The following is a 14,561-nucleotide window of genomic DNA, read 5'->3' as shown; positions in this document are numbered from 1 at the left end:
CGGTGGAGTCGGACCCACCTTCAATCTCTACTTTGCTGGATTCTATCCCTTCCTTAACATAAACGGCCACCCCACCTCCAACACGCCTCTGCCTGTCCCTCCTGTAGAGTTTATAGCCCGGGATTGCGATATCCCAATGATTCTCTGCATTCCACCAGGTTTCCGTTATGCCCACTATGTCAATGTTTTCCCTTGTCACCAGACATTCCAGTTCTCCCACCTTTGCTCGTAGACTTCGGGCATTCTCATAAAAGCATTTGTACACGGAATGCCCCAGGATGGGCTGCTTATTCGCTCCTTTGTCCCCGCATCCTCTCATTGTGCCAAACCGTCTATCACATCCCATCACGCTACCTTTTCCAATTTCTTCTCCTACTCTGCCTTTGTCTTGTTCTCTAACCTCCCCATCCTCATCCCATAGGGATTTGGAGTCCCGAACCGGATTCCCCTCGGCTCCTGTCGGCCTTCCCCCAGGGACCTTAAGCCTGCAAAGCGGGCAAAATTGAAAAGGGAAACAAATGCGGGGCAGGTGGGGTTGAAGGGAGAGGAGGGCAGTGAGCTCAGGGGGCGAAGGGAAGAAGCCCACCCCTCCAACACACGGGGCTCAGAAAAAGCCTCCGTTTTCTTTAAATTGACAAGCAGCTTCAGCGCCCCTCCCCAGGCTGCCTGGCTCAGCGCTGCGTGCCCACAGAGACGGCGCTGCATGCCCGTGCCACAGGTTCGCCAACACTGCTCTATACCATGAATTCCATACTAGTTTAGTTGAGCATGATAGTTGATCCCCCAAATGAGTCACAAATTAATTGGACTCCTTTAGGATGTTCTCACCCCTGCTGTCCACGAAAGCAGGCAGGTTTCTGACTTCTAAAGAATTCCTCACCAGGCAGATTCAAATTAGAATTCTTGTGTAATCTGTAACGAATTAGGCTGATTCTACAAAAAATAAACTGTTCCCTGTTTCTTCTTAGCATTTTCACGTTTCGGTTCAGTTCGCTCTCAGAGCCAACTCTGAATGAATGGCCTCAGCTCAGGGAGACAGAAAGCAATACTCAAGCTTGCCTCTGAGCATGAGCAGAGTGTCCGTCTCTTGCCACTGAGAAATCACAGCCTTCTTCCTATGCATCAGGTAACAGAAGGCAGATTTTCCAGGTCAGAAGATGGAACTTAAAGGGGGGGCTGGATGCACAGCACCTTTCTCTACGTCTGGAAATGAAGCCCTGTTTGTTGATTTATGTTCTTATATACCATTTAAAACAAAAAGCTCTCATCTCAACAAATCATTTGTTGTGGGCTCAAGGGTTGAACAAGAATTTTTCAAACTGTTGATGGCTAAGGAGCATTATATTCTGAACTGAAATTGCAGGACTGCTTCCACCTGCAATGGTTAGAGCAGCAGTTTGCTGCTGCTGGAGGCAGGGCCAGTGAGAAGACGGACGGAGCTCCACAAGCACCGGGATCCAGTCCCCACCATCCCTGCCTTGCTGGAATTCGGTCATCTCCTTTGGAGCTCCTCCTCAGTGGTTTCAAAGAGAAGGGAAAATGGTTCTCCTCAGTCTGTCTCAACTCCCTCGTCAGCGAGGTCAGGTCCCTTGAGTTCTGGAGAGAAAGGAGTGTCTTTGCCTGACAGCTGCGGCAGAAGCCCGGCTCTCTCCACCGCAGAGACATCAACTGCCGCTTTCTTCATCCTTCGGGAAGGCGGCGCTTGCACTGGCTTCTCCCACTGTGAGGGAGCTGGCTGCTTGGGTGGCAGTGCCTGGTCTGCGCCTCTCTGAGGTGGCGGCAAGTTTGAGGAGCAGAGGCAGACCCCTCAGTCAAGGCACTATTGCAGTGTCAGGGGCAGTCGGGCAGGGCTCTCCATGAGCGCCCAGAGCTTGCCCAACACTCACAAGCATCAGGTCTGGTTTACCTCAGTGGGCGCCATTTTTTACCTCAGCAGTTGGGGCTGACAGTGCCTGGTCCATGCCTTTCTGAGGTGGAGGCAGGTTGGAGGAGCAGAGGCAGACCCATCAGTCAAGGCACTATTGCAGTGTCAGGGGCAGTCGGGCAGGGCTCTCCATGAGCGCCCAGAGCTTGCCCAACGCTCACAAGCATCAGGTCTGGTTTACCTCAGCGGGTGCCATTTTTTACCTCAGCAGTTGGGGCTGACGGTGCCTGGTCGGTGCCTCTGAGGTGGCGGCAGGTTGGAGGAGCAGAGGCAGACCCCTCAGTCAAGGCGCTATTGCAGTGTCAGGGGCAGTCGGGCAGGACAATCCATGAGAGCCCAGAGCCTGCCCAACGCTCACAAGCATCAGGTCTGGTTTACCTCAGCGGGCGCCATTTTTTACTTCAGCAGTTGGGGCTGACGGTGCCTGGTCCACGCCTCTCTGAGGTGGCGGCAGGTTGGAGGAGCAGAGGCAGACCCCTCAGTCAAGGCACTATTGCAGTGTCAGGTGGGCAGGACAATCCATGAGCACCCAGAGCCTGCCCAACGCTCACAAGCACCGGCTCTGTTTTTTACCTCAGTGGGTGCCATTTTGTGTCTCAGCAGGCAACATTTTCCTCACATGCAGTGAGGAACCCAGTGAGGGGTTTGTGTTCCCCTTTTTTCGCCCAGCCTCTGTTTTTCCCTTATAGACGGTCCAGTGGACAGCCAGATGGTGATTCTTAAGGGGTCAAGTAGTGGTCCCTTCCAGCTCTCCCTCACAATGTTCAGGCCAATCTGACTCCTCAGATTCAGAGTTGCCCATTCCTGAGTGAAGGACCAAAAAAAAAAAAAAATGGTGAGGATGTAGAGAGTGCGGAAGCTCACACCAATGGAAAAACCTTTTTCTAGAGGGAGTTTTCTCCAGGATATTGATAAGGTTATTAAGCCATTGTGCCTCAAGGCCTCAGATGAGAGCCAGTGCTGCAACTCTGACTTCTTTCTCCAGAAAGTCTCTCCTCAGGTCCACTAAGGCCAGCAGAGATGCCTTTTTCCAGATCCCATCCTCAAATGATGGAGATGGAGTGGTCCTCCTCACTGCATGGCTGGTGAGACACCAAACTCACGAGCACGTTTTACTCTCTTCCTAAGGGAATCTTAGATAAACTCGAGGCACCATCAGTGAAGGGATGCACCTGTTGCAGCACTGTCTTCTCAGATGGGGAACATGGCCCTTGTGTCCCATGCAACAAGTGCATTGAGGCGTTACTGAAGAGAGCTTTCTAGACTATTTCTTTTGCTCTCGGAGCCTCAGCAGCCAATTTGTTTTCCTCCAGAGCCACTATTTCTGGGAGGAGGAACAACACCTTATCCAAACCAACCCTGACACTTTGGAAAAGGTATCCTTGCCAGCTGCTTTCTCAGCTGATTATTTGTTCTAGAGCGACCACCTCCAGTGTGGTGGCCAGAAGAAATTTGTGGCTGTACAATCTCAAAGTAGATTACTGGGGATTCTATTCTCCAGATCTAAGTTATTTGGCAAGAATTAGACCTTGTTCTCATTGAAACAAGGACAAAAACAGAGCACTTCCCACAGCTTCCAAGACAGGGAAGACTAAAGCCACCCAGAGCTTTCGCCTCTTTCGTCTTGAAAGAAGGAACAGAGATCCGTCCAAATTCAAGCCCAAGTGGCAAAAATCTGGGAACTTCCACAAGGCAGGGAATGAAGCTGGAGCCAGGCTGGCAGGATGCCACGCCAGGGTTTCCTCACCCAAGGTGCAGGCTAGGCTTCAGCATCCCAGCCGCAGTCGGCGATCTTGTCTACTGCCAGATTGGGAATTCAGTCCTTTTAGAAGCATGGAAAAAAAAATCAGCAGGAAAGTCTCATTGAATGCCTGTGAATTCAATGAATAAGTATTCCAACATTAAAAACATAAACAACAGGGAGGGCAAGAGAGAATGTGTGAGTTAAAAAAAAAGTCACTCCAACTGGTGATGTCAAATTTCACTGGCTGCATCCTGCCTGGCAGTGGCATCTAGAGGGAGCCCCTTATCCAGAATGCTTGCTGAGCCATCTAGTCAGTGTGGAGATCTTTACACAAAGAGGACTAGGACCTTGAAGTCAAGGAGGAAAATGACAGGGAGGAGTCGCAACATGCACAATAGGATAAGTGATTTCAACAGATGGATTCCCTCCCTCTCTCCTCCACATGCATGTGTACATACACCCTTGCAAACGTTACTTGGACAAGGGCTTAAAGTAAACTGTTTTTATTAAATCCTTGTGATTTAAAGTCGGCATGTAGGGCACATACTCTCCAGTTTGAATAATAAAATCTCACAGAAATGAAATTTTTATTTAAAGAGATACTTGATATTTCACACCTGTGCATATCATATCTTGTTTATTGTACCATTACATAGTTTACAATTTATACAATAAAGAATTAAAAATACATGCACAACATCCTTTTTCATAATAAAAAAAACACAAGGTAACACGGCTTCCAAGGTGGCTAAATCTATTATACTTAGTTGTTTTGAACTAAGTATAATAGATTTAGCCACCTTGGAAGCCGTGTTAATATCTTTGGGCTTGAGCAAGAGCAAAATCTGAAGGGTCGGTTAATGTACGCCTTTCCTTTATACATATAAAATTTGTTGCTGACCTGAAAAACTGCTCTTATTGTAAAAATCTGGATGAATACAATTATTATATTTAAATGAGAAAAAATCATTCCAAAGCCATTCCATGGTCACCTCAATTGCCTAATAGCATAAAGAAAAAGTTGTGTGGCATGATAAAACATTTAACAATATACAATAAAGTTGATGGTAAAAATGTTTCAGAAGCTCTAGCATCACGCAATGAGGTTCAGCACCTCAAACTTCAGTTGCAACCTGTGAGCAACTCAGTTACTTCACCTGTTTTTCCACTGTTTCAATTATTATTTTTTTAAATCTTCTGTTCTTTAGGACCCTTCTTGACAGTAATTTGTAGAAATAGCACAAAAATAGACACATAGATGGGTTCAATATCATTTTTTTACCAGCTGTGAGATCAAAAGCTATTGGTCGTCCGTCAGGTGGGCTTGTCACTCTGGTGACATTTCACCTTCCATTTGATTTAATATTTATGGCAGATAGCCACTGTAAACTACAAGTTATGAAAGTGAAGACAGAGAAAGGAGAGTTACTAATAACAAATGTCTATATACCACCATCACAAAATAAAGAGATGACAGAATCCCAATGGAAATATCTCATACAGACCTTTGATATGTTGGACTCCAGATTCCCTCTAGCTAAACATCTTATAGCGGAAGATCTGAATGCAAGAGTGGGGTCTGGGCCAGAGGTCTATCGACAAGCATGGGACCTCTACAAGGAAACTTCCTTGCCAGACTATTGTTCGTGGCCAAGAAACTCCAAAGACAGTCACACCAATTTGGCTGGGCTGTTGCTAGCCAGACTTTGTGCCAGCAGGGGTCTAACTTGGTTTAATGGGCTGAATGATTTTGATAATGGAGGGGAGTTTACTTTTATCTCTTTGAGGGGGTCTAGTGTAATTGACTATCTTTTGTTTTCAGCTCCCTACATGTCATGGATAACTCACTTTGGGGTGGGAACAACACTCATGAGTGACCACTTACCTCTTCATTGCATACTAGCATTGCAACCAAGGTGTCTGCCGCAGACCACCTTTCATCCCTCTCTCAATATCTCATCTGTTGTTTCAACAGAGACAGCCACAAAGATCAGATGGGACCCTTTATCTAAAGACCTTTTCAATAGTGCTCTTAGAGAAGGTCATTTTGTCAATCCATATACAGAAAACTCACCTAAGGATCCCATATGGGTGATTGATTGTGATGAATCAATAATTACAAATATTTTGTCTTTACTTGAGAGACCCACCACCTCTGCTCTTTATAGAGAAGGCACAACTAGTGAGAAGGGGCCCAGTAGGAACTTGAATTGAACTAAAATAAGAGCTTCTTAGAACTTATAGTAATTTTAGAGAATCTAAAAGTCCAAAATTGCCATCAGTATATTATACTTTGAAATGTAAATTGTCTGAAGCTGTTAAATAGGATCAGGAACAGCTCATCAAGGCTTGCTGGGAATTGTTATATAATACCGTTAAAACCAATAACACTGCTGGTTTTTGGGAAATTATCTCAGGCTCTTTTCAAAAACGGACCTTTTTGATTCCTCAAATTCCCTCTTTAACTTGGGAACAGTATTTTTGTGCCATTTTCTATGATGATAGCAAGCCCCTTCAGCTAGCACCTTGGAGCAACCTGTAAACACCCCCGATTGGCTGCCAGTCACAACCCAGGAAGTAAAGCAACTCCTTAGTAAATTGAAAGCTGGTAAGGCCGCTGGCCCTGATAAACTTCCACCTGATCTATTTAAAATGAACATGGATTGGTGGGCACCACTCTTGGCTCATCTATTCACAATAATAAATAATACTGGTATATTGCCAACCTCCTGGCCCCAATCCATAATTGTCCCTATTTACAAAAAGGGAGATAAAAAGTTCCCCGGGAGCTACAGACCAATTAGTCTATTATCAGTCTATTATCCAAGCAGGTAAAAGAAGCTAAATCCCAATTTTATGCTGCTTTCCTCGATTTGAAAGTTGCATTTGATACAATTGATAGAGATCTACTATGGGCAAAGCTAGCAAACACCGGCCTTGACAATAGACTCCTTTTTCTGATACGAAGTCTCTACCTCAACACCTCTTGCAGGATAAGATTAACACAGCATGGCAAACTATCAGGACAAATTACTACAAACAAAGGTGTGAAGCAGGGATGCACCCTTGCTCCAACCTTATTTAATTTGTTTGTAAATGATCTTGCTCCATTCCTGCAAAATATAGGGCGCAGTCCAAACCCACACTGGAGCAGGTAAGCCAGGAGGCTTGCGCTGCATCCAACGTGGGTTTCTGGCCAGCAGCGGCTCAGCCAGAAGCAAGGAGAAGCTCTTCCCCTCACCCCTGGGTAAGGGCTGCTGGCTCCAATGGTGTTGTCGGACCTGCACCACCTCTGGAGCAGTGAGGAGGAAGCCACCACGAAGGCTTCTGCTGGCCTCCTGCTGGCCTCTGTGTGTATCTAGATGTGCCAACGCAGCTTCTTTCCATGGAGGCACAAATGTGCTTTATGGCAGTTGGTATAAACTAGTGTAAGTCCAGTGTTGTAAAAGCCATTAACATAGATATACTAACTCATGATGAGGCCTCTGTCAACCATAAAAATTTTATTCCTTGATCTTCGGACCTCCAATCAATGTTAAAATGGGGCGCAATGCTCATATAACCTTTTGTACTATTTATTCCTATTTTTTTGTTTATTTAATGTCTCATATGCCAATAAAGGTGGGTGAATGAATGAATGAATGAGAAGTGTTTGGAAAGTGCACAGTAAATGCCTGCTTTTCTGCTCATGCAAAGAAAAATTGAAGCTGCATTGTTTAGACTTTATTCAGTGAAATCATGAAGTTTTGTCCAGATCTGAGACTCTTTCCCAAAAGCTACTGGCAATACAAGGGTTAAAAACCCAAGGACATCTCCAGGACAATGGTTTGGCCGTTCCCAAAAGTCACTGACTCATGATGCTTCTATTTCAAATAGGCTCAGCAAAACTGGAGAACTTTTTGGAGACCCCCGAAATCTCTCCCCACTTCTGACTGTTCTCCAATGGGAGCCTCCATTGAGGGATCAAGTCAATGCAAACTGAGGGGTCTTGATTGGGTCATGAGCTGGAATTAAGCTTGGCCAAAAAATGTTGGCCCATTTTCAAGGAGAAACAGTAGTAGAGGGTGCTTAATACCTTCACTTTCTCCCCAGCACCTACCTAGAGTTCCAGGTATGTGTTTTCCATCAGAGCACACCTGAAACCTTAGGGGAGGACAGGCACTGAAGGGGAAGTTTCAGGGGTGTTGGTCTGTCTCAACCCTTATGCCCTGCCAGTCATCCCTTACTGACAGCAGCTTGAAACTGAGCTAATTGAGAGCTGGTACAGTGTAGTGGTTGAGCAATTGAGCTCTGAACTAGAACTTCTCTGGTTCAAATCTCATCTCTGCCATAAAGGAAGAGGCCTTAGGGGAGCCACTTCCTCTCAGCCTCAATCTTCCCCATCTGCAATATGGGGACAATAATACAGGACAAATACAGTTGTAAGGATAACAACAAAGTAATTCTTGTGAAGGACTTTGCACACACAACATTAATGCTACACAAATGTGAAGTTGTCACATAATTTGCAATCCCAGTCCCGGACTCCAAACACTTGCAAATAATTGCTGATGTGAGCAGAGTAATAGGCAAGAGGTGAGCAAATGCAGGACGGCCTTCCTCCCTTCCTGGAATGGAAAACTGGTTCAATGTCACAGTCCCTGGTGTGCTTTTTACCCCTTTCCTAGTCTTACAACAAAAAACTGAGAGAATATTTACCCGCAAGCTTTGGAGTCTTGCAGGACTCTTCACTGGGCACATGGTGAGCAACAGAATAGCAATGTAAGTGGCAATGTTGCAGGACCCCAAGGCTGTGGCCTGAAAAACCCAAAGAGACGGTGCCAAAAGGATACAACTCTGGCAGCGGTGGAAGGCAAAAGTCCACTTCTGTATGAAAGTGCATGCAGCAAGTCCCAGGGTCTGTGTTTAGCATCTCCAGGGAAAGTCCCCTGTCCAAATGATGGAGTTGATGAGCAAATTTCTCATGACCCCTGAGAGATATGAATGGAATCTCCTTAGATAGCGACAGTATATCTTTGTCTGGGGGAAACAGCAGAAGAGGGCTGCTGGTTTCATGCCCTGCTTGTGGCCTTCTTGTTGGCTCATCTGGGATGCTGGATTTGATGGGCACCTCACTTGTCCTTAACCAAGCTTGCCCCAGATCAAAACCAGGAGGTCTCAGTTCCCTAGCTCTTGAAAGAAACACCAAGACAAAAGAAAGCCATCAGGCTGTGCTCTGGGGTGCATCTAGGTCATGCTTTTATTTGCGGATATGGGCACCAGAAAACCAAAGTTTGATTCATTCTGAGAGAAAGAAAGAGGGGCAGATGCTGTTTGACAATGGCAGGTAGAGTTGTCAGGGATGGGGAGCAGGGATAACAGTGGGAAGAGAGCTGCCGACTTCTGAATCTGGTCCTCTAACTGGTCCTTTGAACAGTCAGTTGATCTCTAATCACAAGCAGGTAATTGTTTCCCCACCTCCTTTCCCCATTCCATGCCATGAAAAATATATTGCTCTGCTGGTTTCTGCAGACCCAACAGCTGTTAAGGGGCCAGGAGCAGACCAGGCAGGGTCTTATTCCCCCCCTGGCAAGTTCGCAACCCTACATAGTGGGAGATGAGTCGGGGCCCCAGATTCAGAGGCAAAAGAGGCTGGGGGAGGGAGGGGGGCAGTGCTAGCAATGGGTGAAGCTTTTCCAGTAGAATCCACAGCGGGATTTCTGGTTCTGGTTCCGGTTCCGGTTCTGATTGGAACTGTCAGGAGTGCCCTCCTCTGGGTCGCCTGCCTGCCTTTTCAGGACCAGGCCTTTCCCGGCTTTGAGTTGCTCCTGTAATAAGGAAGAGAGAGAGAGAGAGAGATGGTGAGGGTTTCACCCATGCTGGAGAGTGCAGACACACAGCTCAGCCTCACGGCACGGGTGAGCAGCCAGAGAGTAGTGAAGCGAACCACAGGGTCTCCAAAAGATGCAGAGACGTGGGGTGGACATTCAGCCAGGCATGCTCAAGGTTGCCACATGTGAGTTCCTTCAACAACTTGCTGAAATAACCTTTTTGGAAGGGAAATTGGACAATACATGGAGGAGCAGAGGCTTATCAAGAGCCATCAATCATGGTTACATGAAACATCCATAGGATGTTCTCCTACCCGAGTCTGACCATTTTTCTGACTATCTCAGGAGTATCTACACAGACTGGCAGCAACTCTCCAGGGCTTCAGACAGGAATTTATCTCTGACATGCCTGGAGAAGTTGCCAGGGATTGGACTGCACATAGTGCCCAAGTTCTGCCACTGAACCACAGCGGCCTGTGAAGTTCACTGAAGTTGCTGACCTCTTGACTAAGATATGCAACTTGTCCCTCAAAACGGCCACGGTGCCAGAAGATTGGAGGATAGCAAATGTCATACCAACTCTCCCGGGCTTCAGACAGGAATTTATCTCTGACATGCCTAGAGAAGTTGCAAGGATTGGACTGCATATAGTGCCTGTGTTCTGCCACTGAACTACAGCTGCCTGTGAAGAAATGCCAGCTGCAGGGAAACAGTAACAGGAGACAACAATTGTGCTGTTATTCCCCAAGACATCTTGCCGGCCACTGCGCAAACAGGATGCTGGCCTAGATGTACCTTTGGACTGACCCAGCCAAGCTTATCTTATGTTCTTTTTGGCCTTGGTGGCTGATGGAACCTCCATGTTCAAGTACAGTGTACCTGTGAATTCCATTAGGTATGTGTGAGAGAAACAAACTATTGCTTTCAAGCTCTGCTTGTGGGTTTCCCAGACAAAAGTAGGAATGAAGATGCTGGACTAGAGGGACTTTTGGTCTCATCCAGCAGGGAGGGTGACTCTTTACATTGTCATGTTTGCTCACCCTGCACAATAAGCTTCCCTGCCAGAACTTCCTCTTCTGCATCTTTAGAGAGTCAGGAGCTTTTCCTCTTGGCCTTTTCCTGTCTTCATCAATGCCTTTGCTACAGACCCTACCTGGTTCCTTTAATAGCAACCAGAAAAGCAGGAATTATGAGTACAGTATAACTGTTACCCTGCACATGCCTGATCTCATCTGATCTTGGAAGCTAAGCAGGGTCAGGCCTAGTTAGTACTTGGATGGGAGACCGCGTAGGAATACCGGGTGCTGTAGGCTTATACCATAGTCTTTCGAGACTGAAAGTTGCCAACCAATCCAACCAATATTACCATCCTTGCATTGCAGCCCCTAGTCAGTGTCAACTCAAGCATTTTTGGTCCCTGGACCAAAAGTCCTGTGAGGGCTTCCCCAATGGTGCCCTTTCCCCATGCTTTGGAAAACAGCAGTGGCCCTCATTGCCTTAGGACTTGGCAGGCCAAGCAGGGGACACATGTGTGCCCCCCATCCTGTGCTACCTGGCCTGTGTTAAGCCCCAACCAGGCCCAAACTGAGCTGTCATGTCCGGAGGGCCTTCTGAGGGCCAGGGAGGCTTTCCAGACCCTCAGGAGGCCTCCTAAGGTCTCTGGAAGGCCAAAAATCGCAACGTCTGGGGCCAAAAACTGAATGTTGCAATTTTTGGCATTCTGAAGGCCCTAGAAGGCCTTCTGGGGGTTTGGGGAGTCTCCCTGGCCCTCGATGGCATAGCTCCGGTCATGTTCAGAGGGTTCTGGTCAGGCCTGGTCGGGGCTCTGCGCATGTCAAGAGACCCATGTTGAAATGAATCCACAGATGAAAAATCCATTGATGATCAGGCACCACCTGTAATCAAATCACCAATCTTCCTGTAAGTGCTGCTGCTTATATAAAATAATTAAAATTTATATTCATTTCATTCAAAAAATTTTGTGACTTCAGGAAGTAGATACCTCAGCTACACCACTGATTTTTCCCATGTGGCAGATTGGGAAAATTGGGCTTGAGACAGAGCGGCTTCCCCAAGGAAATCAAATGAGTTCAGGAGAGAGTCAAGATCCAAACCAAAAATGCTCTGAGGTGGAACACAGTCTCTAACAGAACAAACCTATGCATGTTTACAAGGAAGTAAGTCCAACTGAGTTCAGCGGATTTCCTTCCAAGAAAGTGTTTGTAGGATTGCTGCTTTAGCCACTACATTGCACCAGCTCTCTCTTGGTCAGCTTTCAGAGAGGCAGCAACAGCCCAAGTTCTTCCCAGTCTCATTTGTGTTGCCAAGGGTTCCCCCTTCAGAAGACACCAGAAAGTATCTTCTCTCTTTGAACCTAGGAATGAAATGGTTGAAAGGACTGAAATAATGGTGACTTGGTTGCATGCAGAGTGAAGGACAGGTTGAGCAATCAGTTAAATCAGGTAGTGCTAAGAGTTTTACATCTATATGTAACCTGAACTGTGGCTCTCTAAGCAGGCCTTGAATACACAGCTGAGGCTCCGTAATCCTTTGGTGCTGATCTCCCCCTTAGGCTGCACAAGTTCTGACAACTATTCAGAGGAAGGAATGGCCTAAATTGGTTTGCCAGCCTACAAGTGCCCAGATTTGTGTGTTGGTGTCTGTCTAAAGTACCCCTGCTCTTCCTTCCTGAATACCTCTGAATTTCCTGAATTTCTTGTTAAATATGCAAAACATGAAATCAATCATGCTCCAGGCTGAATGCTAAAGTTGTAGTTATTTTATTTTATTTTTGTAAAGCATGTACCAGGGCAAATTCGACTCAAATCTAAATAGTGGTTTCAAAAGGAAATGGTGACAACTGGTCTGTTTATGGTGCGGACATTGGCTCACGCAAGGCCCCTTGAAATTAACAAAGACAAGCTCCAGTTTGTGACTCACTGCTTATGCGCTGGGTGTTGCAAGAAAACTCAGGACAAACAGCATTGCACACAACATTCAATGTTCTAGATACCACTGACCTTGCCCATTAAACCTTTTTCTTCTCTCTTCTCTTTTCCTGAAGCATTCACAGCCCAAACCAGCAGCAAGACAGCAAACAGAAGCACTGTCTTCTTCATGATGACTCTGGATCAAAGAGTCAGCTCCTTGGGCTGTTCGAAGATGGCAGAGAAGTAGAACTGCTCCTAGAAGATGCTCTAGGTCTGGGGATGCGCCAACCCTCCTTAAGTAACTCTCAAGGAGTATGGCTGGTGGATGCAAACTGTTTCTGGAGTTAATCCAAGTGCAGTTTGGGAAGGCAATGACCCATTTCACGGAAAATGAGCTTCGGTCTTCCTTTATTGCTCCTGGTTTGTTCTGCCCACAGTCCCAGCTTAACTAGAAGAATTCGATTTGGGACATTTCAATCCATCGGGGACGTTGGCAGCCAGGCTACTCCCCATCATTTTAGTAGCCTTTATCGTTTTGATTTTCCACATGGATCATACCAAAGAAGTACAAACAATTCCGTTGTGCCAGGGACTGGGACAGCTGGGAAGGGTAGCTTATAATGAGACTGAACGTAGGTGAAAAAGCTGAAATTAGATTTTGACAAGACAGAAGTGCTCCCAAGTGAATATTCTGACAACATAGTCTGGAGTGGTCCTCACCTCCAGTCCCTGTGGGCCATCCCTCAGAGCCCCTGACAGTTAGCAGCCAGGTGGCCCGGCCATAGCAACCTCTCCGAAGCAACAACGAGCTGCTACTGGGGTGACTGGCGCAATTGGTGCCCAATGTGTTGGCCACCTCTGGGTTCATTGTAATGCATTTGGATCACAAATAGTTCCACCCTCTCCAGATAACCACCTAACAGTGCGGCACAGCAGCCACAGCTGCAGCTACCTTCCAGCAGGCCTGGCATCTCAACCAGGAATGGAGAGGAAGCTTGTGACCCATTGAGAAAATGCAGTCAGAGGAAGCTAGGTGATTCTCAACCATCTCCACTGGTCATGCCTGATCAAGGATGCTGTAGCAGGAGTGCCTGTCACAGGGGGTTGAACTAGATGACCTCCAAGGCACCTTCCAACTCTAGCATTCCAGGATTCAATGATTATATGTACCAAAAGTGGAAATAAAAAGAAAGACAAACCACTTTTTATTGGCAATCAATATTAATCACATTGATACTGGCTTGAACTCAAATTATGGCTATGGGTAATTAGTTTGTGGAACTCTTTGCCACAAGAAGTTATGGCATCTTGCCTGGATGCCTTTAAGAGGGGATTAGACAAATTTCTGGAGGAGGAGTTCATTACGGGTTACAAGTCATAGTAGGTCTGTGCAAGCTCTTGGTTTTAGAGGGAGGCTGCCTCTGATTGCCAGATGCAGGGGAGGGCACCAGGACGCAGGTTGTGCCTGTTGTCTTGTGTGCTTCCTGGGGTATTTGGTGGGCCACTGTGAGATACAGGAAGCTGAACTAGATGGGCCTTTGGCCTGATCCAGCGGGGCTCTTCTTATGTTCTTAATGTCAACTAATTGAAAAGGTCACCTACAACAGTTCCATAATCAAAGCAAAACCGTGCATATAACAAACCAAAGGGCCAATCCTGTCCAGCGCTAGTGCAGCCTTGCCAGTTACATGTGCACAGCATCTGGCAATGGACAGGTTGTCAGGGGGGCCTCCTTGAGGTAAGGGAATGTTTGTTCCCTTACCTAAGGGCTGTATTGCGGCTGCATCAGCATTGGAAAGTTGGAGAGGATTGGGCCCCAACTGTCACAAGAAACCACATCCCGTGACTTTGGGAAGATTTGAAGGTACCAGTTGTGAAAGATTGCTTACCTAAAAGAGCAGATATTGCATTAATGGAAAAACTGGTGTCAGATTAAAAGCAGGGAAAATAACAGTTTGGCAAGCACCTTTCTACAAGAATGAACTTCCAATGTGAATTTTTGGAAAAGGCATGTTCCTGCAGTCACTTTGCCAGGACTACTGAAAATGTTCCAGCTTTTGAAATCTTGGGTATCTTTATTAAATAAGGGGTACCAATAGCTACAGGGGGATGGTGTGGTAAGTACTGAATGTGCTGCAATGCACCATGAAAGC

General features: G+C 46.5%; 2 protein-coding genes and 1 pseudogene across 2 annotated transcripts in view; 2 read left to right on the top strand and 1 right to left on the bottom strand.

Moving 5' to 3' along the window:
* The window catches only part of LOC136640311 (zinc finger protein 665-like), a 274,368-nt gene that overhangs the window by 182,475 nt on the left and 77,332 nt on the right, over positions 1-14,561 (bottom strand). The window lies entirely within an intron of this gene.
* Positions 1-14,561, top strand: part of LOC136640316 (zinc finger protein 850-like) — a 145,272-nt gene that overhangs the window by 108,781 nt on the left and 21,930 nt on the right. The gene's annotated exons all lie outside the window — the stretch shown is intronic.
* Positions 10,670-10,791, top strand: LOC136642920 (5S ribosomal RNA; annotated as a pseudogene).

The sequence above is a fragment of the Tiliqua scincoides genome, chromosome 2 (genome assembly GCF_035046505.1).
Source record: "Tiliqua scincoides isolate rTilSci1 chromosome 2, rTilSci1.hap2, whole genome shotgun sequence".
Classification (NCBI taxonomy): domain Eukaryota; kingdom Metazoa; phylum Chordata; class Lepidosauria; order Squamata; family Scincidae; genus Tiliqua; species Tiliqua scincoides.
Note: the sequence above shows the minus strand (reverse complement) of the source record. Positions and strands in the feature narration are given on the sequence as shown.